Below are 12058 nucleotides of genomic sequence, written 5' to 3'. Positions count from 1 at the left end.
ATGTTTCATGATCAGAGCACATCTTTAGATCATAAGATCTTAAGTTCACAAACACTTTGCATTCCTTAGTTTATATAAGTTTAAGTTCACGAATAAACCGTTTTTAGAAGATAACCCACTCAAGTATGCATATCGGTACGCATACTTAAATACTCGGTTTTAGTTTGTTTTCAGTTCACAAACTCCAGCAGAAATTCAGGGGACGTGAACTTCCGGCAGTACGTGTACGGGTACGCGGACTTTAGTTCCAGTTATCCTGAGCAACAAAGTACGCATACTTTGGTTCAAGGATTTTGGACTTACACACGTATGAGTTCACATAAAATGTTTATATCCATTCAAGGTTATATATTCTAAACTCCCATTTCAATCATTGAAACATTCTTAGAGGATGTTAAATAGAGGTTGTTCACACATTATTCTTTATCAAAGAAATTTTTCAAGATATTGAAATAACCAACATGACTTTCGTCACTTGTAAAGATGAACTTCGCCAAAGAGAAATCTTACCAACACATATTTCGAGAAATAGATAAGCGAGATAAACTCGGATCGAAATAGCAAATGTGTATAATCGAAGTCTATATAGTAATACGACTTTTTTCTCAAGAGAGGAGATAGAGTAGATAGAAATTTGAGTGATAGATAAGTTCAAGTCTCCACATACTTTTTATTCGATGAAGATCCACCAGTTCCTTGAGTAGTTCTTCGTCTTTGCATGATGAACGTCGTGGAGTCTAGAGCTCAACTACACTTTCTATCCTAGTCTGAGACTTAGCTATAAGTAAACTAGAAATCAAGACTTATAGTTTTGGCAACTAAACTTCACAAACAAGCTTGAGATAGAAACGCTTGCGAGTTCGACCGAGCAGTGCTCTAACAAATATGCCATTCCTAGTTAATTTTGCATCTAGGTTTATCATGTTCTAAAGTATCATTCATATCAGTAAACAAATTGATATTTAGAATAACTTGAGCAATAATATGGGAAAGAGGAGCAGTGATTAAATCTTGGTTCCACTTATTTGTATCGGGGTTAATCAAATCTGATATAAGTGTTAACATGGCGTTCTTTTGAGAACAAAGTTTGTCTAGAGTAATGTCTAGGTCCCGCATCCATTGGTCTGTACAAATGTTTATGGACTGTCCATCTCCTACTTCCCAACATATATATTTATGAAATAAAGTAACACTCTGCTAAATACACTTCCACATCTAAGATCATTTGTTAGATGTCTTTATTGGAAAGATAGACTTGTTTTTGAAATACTTTTCTTTGAACATCTTTACCCATCATGGGTTTGGTTGGGTTAGGATTCTCCAGGAAATTTTGGCAGTCATTGCCTGATTCATTTTTCATGCATTTTTATAACACAAGTACCCCATTCTTATTGGTTTTTGATATAAAAACCTTTAGAATTTGCTTCTTAACCCCACCAGAAATCTCTCTATATTGTATTGATCTTGTTTTTTCATCTTTTTTGGAAGTTTAAAACATCTCATTTATAAATGGGCATGCTTGAAAGAACTGCTAGTTTAAGTGCTTCGGCGTCGAGCTCCGATCACCGAAATATGTCGATCAAAATTTTTTTTAAAAAAAAAAACTCTTGTTTACAAGGAATTATCTCTTTCCAAAAAAGATTTTTTTATCAAATAGTCAGACTATGTCTTAGAAAAGCATCCCTCTATCGATTTAATTGGTTTCTCCGTGCTTGTAATTTTCCGATTTGCATTCCTCCTTGTTTTTCTCTTGTCGGATCATGAAACTTAGCTATGTACTATTTACGGTATATTTGCTTGTTCCATAATGGTTACTGGAGAAGAACTGAGCCAACCCATGGCAAGGATGGGCAGTTGCCGACCCTGTCGGGCTAGCTTCAAGACCAACTTTTTTCAATTCTAAGACTTTTTTTTCCTGTTCCAAGCCCCCTTTTTTTGCCTTTATTTAATAAAAAACGCTGAATAAATTAAGAAGAAACCAAGATTACGGAATTTAAGATAGGAAACGAGTTCCTTCTTAGTTTATAAAAAAACAGCGCCTTCGCCTTACAAACTAAAGATTCGGTCGCGAAACATGTGTCAATCAAAGTTCTTGCCTCTTTTGCTAGCTTATCTAAAGAAAACATAAAAGTTCTATTTTTAAACTTAAAACACACATTACTAGTAGAATTAAACAAAGAAATGCATTTCTTGATATTATGTTGTTCTCTCCAATGAGGTTAGTAAGAGTGGTCTCAAGATATAGCAGATCTAATATTTCCAGAATCATTTAAAATGCAGCAGGAATCCAACTTCAGTTCCTCTATCCATTTGAGAACTTGTAGAAGTGCTTTAGCTTCAGCGTCTAAGGGGATGGCTGCCCATCCTGACCCTGATCAGAACTCATAGTAGTCTCCTGGAAAGTTATTAATAGATATGGAAAAACCCATATAGTGTTTAATATCCTTGTAAGAAGCATCAAATCTAATAGTCCAATCAAAATTTCCTGAGTTCTCCAAGTCCAGAGAGTCACGAAGGTTTCTAGCAACATGAACTGGCTTAATTTTGGGAATGCTCATAAACTCATTTTGTATTTTGGAAATCAGATAAGTATTATTAGGAATAACATGGTTGAAAAAAACATCATTCCTATAATTCCAGATTGACCAAAGAGCGAAAACAATCTTAGTAATTCCCTTTTAACAACACCATAAGTCATGCAAAAACGAAAACAAGATTTTATATCATCACAATGATTCATATTAACTATGTTCATGGAATATAAAGCTGACCAGATGCGCTAAGTAAATTTGCAGTTAAAAAATAAGTGATTTTCCTCTTCAAGTTGACTATAAGTAAAAGAATCTGCAATAAGGATAAGCATGCTTATTGTATTGAACTAATCTTTTTCCTAGGAGTAAGACCCTAGAGACTAACTTCTAACAAAAAAAACTTAATTGTAGGACTACAATCGATTTTCCAAAAGAGTTTTTCAACACTATTAGTATCAATGTTTGAGAGGAAGTGGTACACTGATTTAGTAGTGCACTCCCCCGAAGCAGTAGATTTCCATCTAATACGATCAGGCATATCAATACACAGAGATATAGATTTTATTTTCTTATGCATAGAAGGTTCGATATACTTTTCAATCATTTTATCATTTTATCATTTCCATTTCCCTGATCATCAGTTTGGGAAATATCATTATCAAGGAAAATGGGTTTAAGCTCAGATTCTTGGTTTGGAAGCCAAAAATCAGACCAAACGCTAACATGATCCACAATTAACCTGCCATTCATAATTAGAACTAATTATAGCTAAACCTTTCTTTATACTGCTTCAAGTCCAGAAAAAATTATATTTTATAGAGTGAAACAAAGGATTAGTTCTAGGAAAATATTTATGATGTCAAATTTGCACCCAAAGATGATCAGTATTATTTAACAGACACCAACCTAATCTAGTAATCATGTAAAGGTTTTGTTTACGGGGATTTCTAATTCCGAGACCCCCATACTCAAGACTAGTGCAAATACTAACCAAAGATTTCGGGCAGATTTATTTAGCAACATCTTTTTTGTCCCACCATAAGTATCTATGCGTTTTCTCAACACTGTCCAAAACAGATTTAGGGAAAGCAAAACACTGCATTTGATAGCTAGGGTATGCACTAAGAACTAACTTAATAAGGATAGTTATGCCCGCCTGAGAGAGAAGCTTGGCCTTCCATCCCTGAAGAGCAGCATAAGACTTGCTACGAAGCGGTTCAAAACTAGTTGATTTACTTCTATTAAATGAAATAGGTGTGCCCAAAAATTTATCATTTTTAGCAATCTGTTTAACTTTTAAAATTCTGCTAATGATTTTACAATGTTTATTGTGTAGTTTAGGAGACAATTAAATTCCAGATTTTTGAAGGTTAATAACTTGACCAGACATAACACTAAATAAGTTAAGAATATCCATTAAATTCTAGCTTCATGTATTCCAACTTTAGAGAACATAAAAAAATCGTCTGCGAAAAAAGGTGGGAAATAGGAGAGGCTGTTTTAGAGACTTTTATTCCCGTTATTTTCTTATCCAGCTCAGCCTTAAAAAGCAGTCTAGATAGGAATTCCATACAAATTACAAAAAGATAGGGAGACAAAGGATCTCTGATAGACGCATTTATGTGTCTAATTTATCTCAATTGTGTATATTGTTAGTGCCCATTCTTGTACTTATTTTGGTTTTTAATCTCTTTGTAGGTGTTTCTGGATAAATAAGGCTTTGCGGCAAAAATTGGCTAAAAATGTGGCACTTGGATTGCCGTTGATAGTGTACCGGAAATGCCCCAGAAGTGTACCGGAAATACCCCGGAGGAACCCTGAAAAAGTGTGGAAAACATCCCAGAAGAATTGCTAAAGGCACTCATAAGTTGGATAAGGGGCACCCCATTTTAGGGCATGTGCTAAAGGGACACCATAACTGGATTAGGGGGAGGTCAGTTTCCTTCTCAAAATTCAAAACAGAAACTGGCGGGAAAAATGGCAGCAGCGAAGAACAGTTTTGAAAGTGGAATTTGAGCGAGTTTTGAGGAGATTCAATGGATGTATTTGGTACATATGGACTCTAGAAGACATAACAGGCCTGTTGCAAGCAATTAGACCCAACCAATTGGGCTGGATAAGCCGGAAGAAGAGATCAAAGTCCAGGAAGAGAGACGTGTCCTGCTGTTCACTGTCGAAGATTTTGTGGAGATTTTGGGAGACTTTTACGCTGGATAATTATGTATTTGGTCCTGTTCAAGTCATAGGAAGAGTTTGGTGGCTCTTTTATAGCTAACAGACGCGTACAAAGCAACAGAAAAGAGATTTCTCTCTCAACTGCACGTGAAGAAAAAGGGAGATAAACTCGGATTTAATCGAGTTATTTGGACCCTGTTGTGTATATAAAGGCTGTTGAGAAGTGGTAGAGGGTTTGGTCGAGAGTTGGGGGTCGAGCAGAGCCTCTGAGGAGCAGAAACAATTGATATCCAGGAACGGGTTCTGCTGCTGCTGCTGCCATTAAAGAGCTTGAAGAAGAACAGACTACCCAGGACAGTCTTATTTTCAGAAACGTCAACAGCAGTTGGCTTGTGTCGTTGTTTACAGCATCAAAGTATTGTCGTTGTTCTCTGGACGCTCAGCGTGGGTCGTAGATCCACTGTTTTATCCTTTTTCAATCTTTTAAACACCTTGTGAGCTTGATTTATTATTTTGAGTGTGTGTTTGATATGAATAGCTAAACCCCAATTCTGGGATGAAGGAGGAAGCCTTATTTCACAAACTTTTGGTAACTATAATCGATTCTTTATGACTTTTGCACTTGTTTTTCATCGTTTTATGATTTTTATTAATTAGTTGTGATTTCGTTTGATGGTGTATGCTTAGACGTAAGAGCTTTTGATGCACCATGCTTGTGATTTACAATTGATTTTTTACAAAATCTATTTTTGGCAAATAAAAGAGTCAACAAAAGAGCTAGAATAGTTATGAGTCGTTATATGAACTGATTGAATGTGGTTAATGGTGGAATCCGAAGTCCTAGTATCTCTTGATAGTGTGACATATTTTGTATATATTTTTGTTTTTTAAATCTTTACAAGTCCAAGCAACGAACTCTTTTTTACCGAAATCGAAAAACTATAAAAAAATGGCGCCGCCGACGCGGACTTGTATATAGATTTTTTTTAATTTTTTTTTTAGGTTTATTTTTTTTTTATTATTATTTGTTCCTTTTTACTTTGTCTTTTTTTCTTTGATTTACAGGTTCGAAGTGGAGCACTAAGGACTTGGAGAGGAAAAAGCTTAAAGCGAAAAGCGAAAAGAGAAGAAAAAAGGACAATTTTAGGATTTAATTTTTAGTTTTTAATTTTTTTTAGAGTGTGTGAGGAAAACTGTAATTTTTTTTATTTATTTTGGACTTTGGACTTTAAACAATTGGACTTTATTTCTTTTTTTTAACCCTACGGAAGGGTATTATTAAACAAAAAAAAAAATTATATAAATTGTGTGCAGGAAGGACGACGATTACTATATCGTCTCGGCCCCTCGGGTTCGTACATGACATAGGAGTCGTGGCCCGAGTCGACTTCAACGGTTCATCCCCCGTCTGGTACGGGAGGTAAGTCCATCGAAACACTCGCGAATCTCCTGTAAGCGAGTTACTGTATTCCTTAAGGTGATTCATTGATTGAGGACGAATTTGGACTGTTTTTAATTTCCTAGTAAAGGGCAAGGCCTGGCCAACACAAGATAAGGGTTCGGATTTCATCACCGTTCCCTTCTTTCCCGTCTTAGAAAAACAAAATCGAACGTGAACCTAAGCTTTAAAATTTTGAATAGAACGAGACCAATAGGGTAACGAGCTTAATAGGAAACTCGTTCGAAAAATATTGGTTGCTCTTTAAGCACACTTCAAAGTTCATGATGGTTTCTGTGAGTTGAACGCGTGACTGCGCCGCCTTGTGATAGCGGTGAGGCCTTGGGTATCAAAGCTCCACTGAGCTTCCCTCGCCTCGATTCAACTTACATTAGCTCGGATTGATTCCAGAGGGGTGTGCTCAAATTGAAACGAATTCCTTTTCGAAGGAATAGAAGCTGGTCTAGAAAACAATCTAAGTGGATCCATCATGCTTTTTGTTTGCTAGATTCTAAAGGTTTGATTTGGTCGAGTCAGCCTTGTTTGTGATTGTGTAGATTTCCCTTGCAATTAAGAATGTCGAACTGGTATGATAGAAGCCAATACAATGAGTATCGACCTGAATTTGAATATGGACATCATCATTTTTATGACCATGGTGGGAATAGTAGTTGGGAACGCCAACCTTTTCAAGGTTATGGTTCATACCATGGTGAGCCCAATTACTATCCACACATGCATCAGTCTTACGAGCAAGAAGATTATAGTACTAGTTCTTCGTCTCTAGAGGATACAATCAAACTATTGAAAATTAGTCCTTTTTATGATCCTTCTGATAATTCCTCTTTACTAGATTCAACACGTAAGTTAGCTGAGTCGACGCGTAAGTTATCTGATATGAATAGTATAATTATAGACGAAAGAACTACAATAATGAGTGAACCTTCTTTAGAAGACCACCTCAAGCGGATAGCTGAGACGAACGAAAGAATTGCTCGAAAGTACTTGAATTGCCAATATAGTGTATCCAATAATACCCTTGAGAATGAAGATAGTTATTTACATAATCAAGAGAACGAGGTTATAATTGGTAACACTACTTATTTATATAAGGTTCAATCATCTTCGTACTATTATGATGATGAGGATAGTAGTGATGAAGAATCTGAAATATGTAGGCATAGTGATCAGGAATCTAGTAATCCAATTGAGCTTTATAGTGATTATATTATTTCTACTTCAAATCCAAATAATTTTTATGATTATTCACCTATTCAAGAGGACGAGGATTTGATTAGGAATACCACCGTTTTAGACGATGTAGTATTTCCTTTTAATTACGAAGCCGATAGTGGTTTAGAGGAACGGGTTTATTCTGAAAATGTTGTTTTAGAGTCTAGCGACTTAGAAACAATAATCTTGAATGAAGAACATAGACCCGTAGAGATGAGTAAAGATGCACTACCTGATAAAAACTTAGAAGAATCAATTGACCACTCCCAAGAATATGATGATCTAGAAATTAGGGAGATTGTGACTAGTCTATCTAGAGACACTGAAAACTCTAAGTTTGGGGGTGATTATCACTTTCCTAGTGCTTTACCTTTAACTCTCAGAAAGTCACCTCACATAGGACTTAATATCCATGCCTCAACCATCTTACAAGATTATCTTCATACTAGGTTTCCCGAACCTAATGATGTCTTGAAAAAAGTTCAGTCGTTAGAAACCCATCCTCTGGTTGATGTGGTTTTCCCAGGCTATGATACCCAGATTGACTTTGTTTTCCCACCAAATAGTTTTCTTCCAATTGTGGGAACGTATAGATTTCAAATGTGTCACTTATTAAGTTCTGAGACTAAGCCTAAGTACTTTAGGAAATTAGAATCGACACATTTGCTTCAGAATGACCACTACTCTGATTGTGGTCAACTATGTAAGTCATACCTAATTGACTTAGAGGATCCTAAATTATTTAGGTTATTTTGTGATTCCAGGTTCTTATCTGAGTTTTTCCAGACTCTAGGACCTAATAATTTGGATCCTACCTATGAGGAAATGCATCCGAGGAAAATAGTCTATTTAGACCCCTTCATAGAACCTGAACCGCAATTAGCGATGGTTATCCAGAAACTAGGTAAGGGCATGCTAGTCTTGTACATTTTCTTGGTTCACTGCAGTTTCCTTTTGTCAGCTCTTTTTGGTTTTAAAGACCCACAGTTATTCCGGATACTGTTATACGGTTCGAGTTGACTAATCCTTGCTTAGTCTGGCTGAAGACTTTAAACTTAGCACTTCTTGGGAGGTAACCCAATATTCATGCGACACGGTAATATCTTTCCTTATCTCTTTTGCTTCAAATGGTAACAGTTTCTCCTTGTTCATGCTTTTAATTTCATCTTTAGAACATTGAGGACAATGTTAGATTTAAGTTTGGGGGTATGGGAGAAACTTTTTAGTTTGCAATAAATAAACTCCAGAGCTTAGAAATTTATGCCTATTTAGGATTGCACTAACCAATCTAAGTGGATGGAAGCATTTTGGTTGTAGGAGTTGAGGAACCAATCTGAATAGATGGAAACATCTAAAGAGTCTATTCATAAAAGCACAGAGCTCAGGTGTTAGAAATAACATGATAGTTTCACCATATCTCGTTGAGTCCTTTTCACTTCTATTTTTATTTTTATTTTGTTTTTAAACCATGTTTCTCTAAGTCATAGGTGGGGCCCATGATTCAAGTTGTTACCAATGCTAGGGTGAATTAGAGTGATTGAGATACCATGAAAAAAAAAGAGAAAAAAAAGAGAAAAAAAAAAAGAAAAAAAAATGTTATAAAAAAAATAAATAAAATAAAAATAAATTGAGACCAGACCATTTGACCAAAAGGAATAAACTCAATAAAGTCGACCACTGGTACTCTTGTATATGCCAGTTGTGTTGACCTAGAGTTAGGTTATCGATCACTGGTTCCCTTGTATATGCCAGTTGTGTTGATATTAGTCAGACTAGTATCTCAATCCATTAGGATAGGTTCATTTTGGCGGAGGCCTTCAGACAGATATGGGAAACGCCGTTCACTTAGTAAACATCAAAATCATATATGTTTTTCTATATCCATCTTCTTGATCTATCCATGTGATTAGTTTTGACTCCGAATATGATGTCCATAGTGCAACTATCTGAGTAGAGCTCTGTCACTTTACATGAATTTTAGTATGCTTGAGTGCAAACTCGTGTACAGCACTTGGAATTTCGCATCAGGGTACTTCTTCCTGTAGTCAATAAGTATGCCAACCAAGGAGATTCTTTAGTGCCTTCCAAGGTTCTGCATAGATAAGTAAGGTCTGGAGTACAGGTTTTGTGGGTATATCTCTGGTAAGCCCTCCCGAGACTATAACTCGGCCACTAGGGCCACCTAGGGGTTTAAAGGCTTATTGCATACGCTAAATGCAATCGATGATGCCTGCGACAGTGAGTTAGGATTTTATTTTGTAGTTTTGATTTGCTCGGGACTAGCAAATAATAAGTTTGGGGGTATTTGATAGACGCATTTATGTGTCTAATTTATCTCAATTGTGTATATTGTTAGTGCCCATTGTTGTACTTATTTTGGTTTTTAATCTCTTTGTAGGTGTTTTTGGATAAATAAGGCTTTGCGTCAAAAATTGGCTAAAAATGTGGCCCTTGGATTGTCGTTGATAGTGTACCGGAAATGCTCCAGAAGTGTACCGGAAATACCCCGGAGGAACCCTGAAAAAGTGTGGAAAACATCCCAGAAGAATTGCTAAAGGCACTCCTAAGTTGGATAAGGGGCATCCCATTTCAGGGCATGTGCTAAAGGGACACCATAACTGGATTAGGGGGAGGTCAGTTTCCTTCTCAAAATTCAAAACATAAACTGGCGGGAAAAATGGCAGCAGCGAAGAACAGTTTTGAAAGTGGAATTTGAGCGAGTTTTGAGGAGATTCAATGGATGTATTTGGTACGTATGGACTCTAGAAGACATAACAGGCCTGTTGCAAGCAATTAGACCCAACCAATTGGGCTGGATAAGCCGGAAGAAGAGATTAAAGTCCAGGCAGAGAGACGTGTCCTGCTGTTCACTGTCGAAGATTTTGTGGAGATTTTGGGAGACTTTTACGCTGGATAATTATGTATTTGGTCCTGTTCAAGTCATAGGAAGAGTTTGGTGGCTATTTTATAGCTAACAGACGCGTACAAAGCAACAGAAAAGAGATTTCTCTCTCAACTGCACGTGAAGAAAAAGGGAGATAAACTCGGATTTAATCGAGTTATTTGGACCCTGTTGTGTATATAAAGGATGTTGAGAAGTGGTAGAGGGTTTGGTCGAGAGTTGGGGGTCGAGCAGAGCCTCTGAGGAGTAGAAACAATCGATATCCAGGAACGGGTTCTGCTGCTGCTGCTGCCATTAAAGAGCTTGAAGAACACGAAGAACAGACTACCCAGGAAATTCTTATTTTCAGAAGCGTCAACAGCAGTTGGCTTGTGTCGTTGTTTACAGCATCAAAGTATTGTCGTTGTTCTCTGGACGCTCAGCGTGGGTCGTAGATCCACTGTTTTATCCTTTTTCAATCTTTTAAACACCTTGTGAGCTTGATTTATTATTTTGAGTGTGTGTTTGATATGAATAGCTAAACCCCAATTCTGGGATGAAGGAGGAAGCCTTATTTCACAAACTTTTGGTAACTATAATCGATTCTTTATGACTTCTGCACTTGTTTTTCATCATTTTATGATTTTTATTAATTAGTTGTGATTTCGTTTGATGGTGTATGCTTAGACGTAAGAGCTTTTGATGCACCATGCTTGTGATTTACAATTTATTTTTTACAAAATCTATTTTTGGCAAATAAAAGAGTCAACAAAAGAGCTAGAATAGTTATGAGTCGTTATATGAACTGATTGAATGTGGTTAATGGTGGAATCCGAAGTCCTAGTATCTCTTGATCGTGTGACATATTTTGTATATATTTTTGTTTTTTAAATCTTTACAAGTCCGAGCAACGAACTCTTTTTTACCGCAATCGAAAAACGATATGCCTCAATCCCGTTTCAACTGTAAAAACTTGACCAGGAATTCCATTAAGAAGCATAACAAAAGAATTGGTAGTAACACACTACATAATAAGCTGACACCAATCCTCATTAAACCCAAAAGCAGACAATTATTTTCCAAGAAAGACCCACTCTACTCTATCAAACGCTTTTGAAAGATCAAGCTTTACAGAAAAATGACCTTTTTTGTTTTTTGAAGATTTCATAGTATGCATAATTGCATGCGCTATAATAATATTATCTGTTATTTGACGACCTGGGATGAAGGCCGATTGGTTCTGAGAAATCATTTTCCCCAGGTAAGGCTTAAGCCTATTAGCCAGGATTTTAGAGATAAGTTTATAAATTGTATTACTCAGACTAATACGCCTAGAGTCACCGGGATTAGAAGGATTTTGAACTTTAGGAATTAAACTAATGTAAGTAAAGTTTAACTGTTTAAGCATACATTTGGATTTGAAAAAGTCCTCAACAAGTTTAACAATATCATGACCAAAAATATTCCAATGAGCTTTGAAGAATCCAGGTGGAAAATCATCTGGACCCGGCGTACCCCACTAATTCATGCAAAAGAGAGTATTTTTTATTTCATCCTGATTCGGAACTCTAGGAAGATGTATATTTTCTTCCTCAGTTATAACAGGAACAAGAAGCTCTAAAGGAATGAAATCATAAAGTTTTTGGACATGCTAAAATAGAGATCTTGAGGAATCAGAAGTAAATTCAACAAGCAAGGATGCCAAAAATCAAGATCAATGTCTCATCAAGTCATTAGAAGGCCATCTTAACTATTTGTAAAAAAAGAGAGACCTCATCAACTATCAGCAATAAAGAAAAT

The sequence above is a fragment of the Papaver somniferum genome, chromosome 1 (genome assembly GCF_003573695.1).
Source record: "Papaver somniferum cultivar HN1 chromosome 1, ASM357369v1, whole genome shotgun sequence".
Classification (NCBI taxonomy): domain Eukaryota; kingdom Viridiplantae; phylum Streptophyta; class Magnoliopsida; order Ranunculales; family Papaveraceae; genus Papaver; species Papaver somniferum.
The sequence above is the reverse complement of the archived record's forward strand: the minus strand, read 5'-3'. Positions refer to the sequence as shown.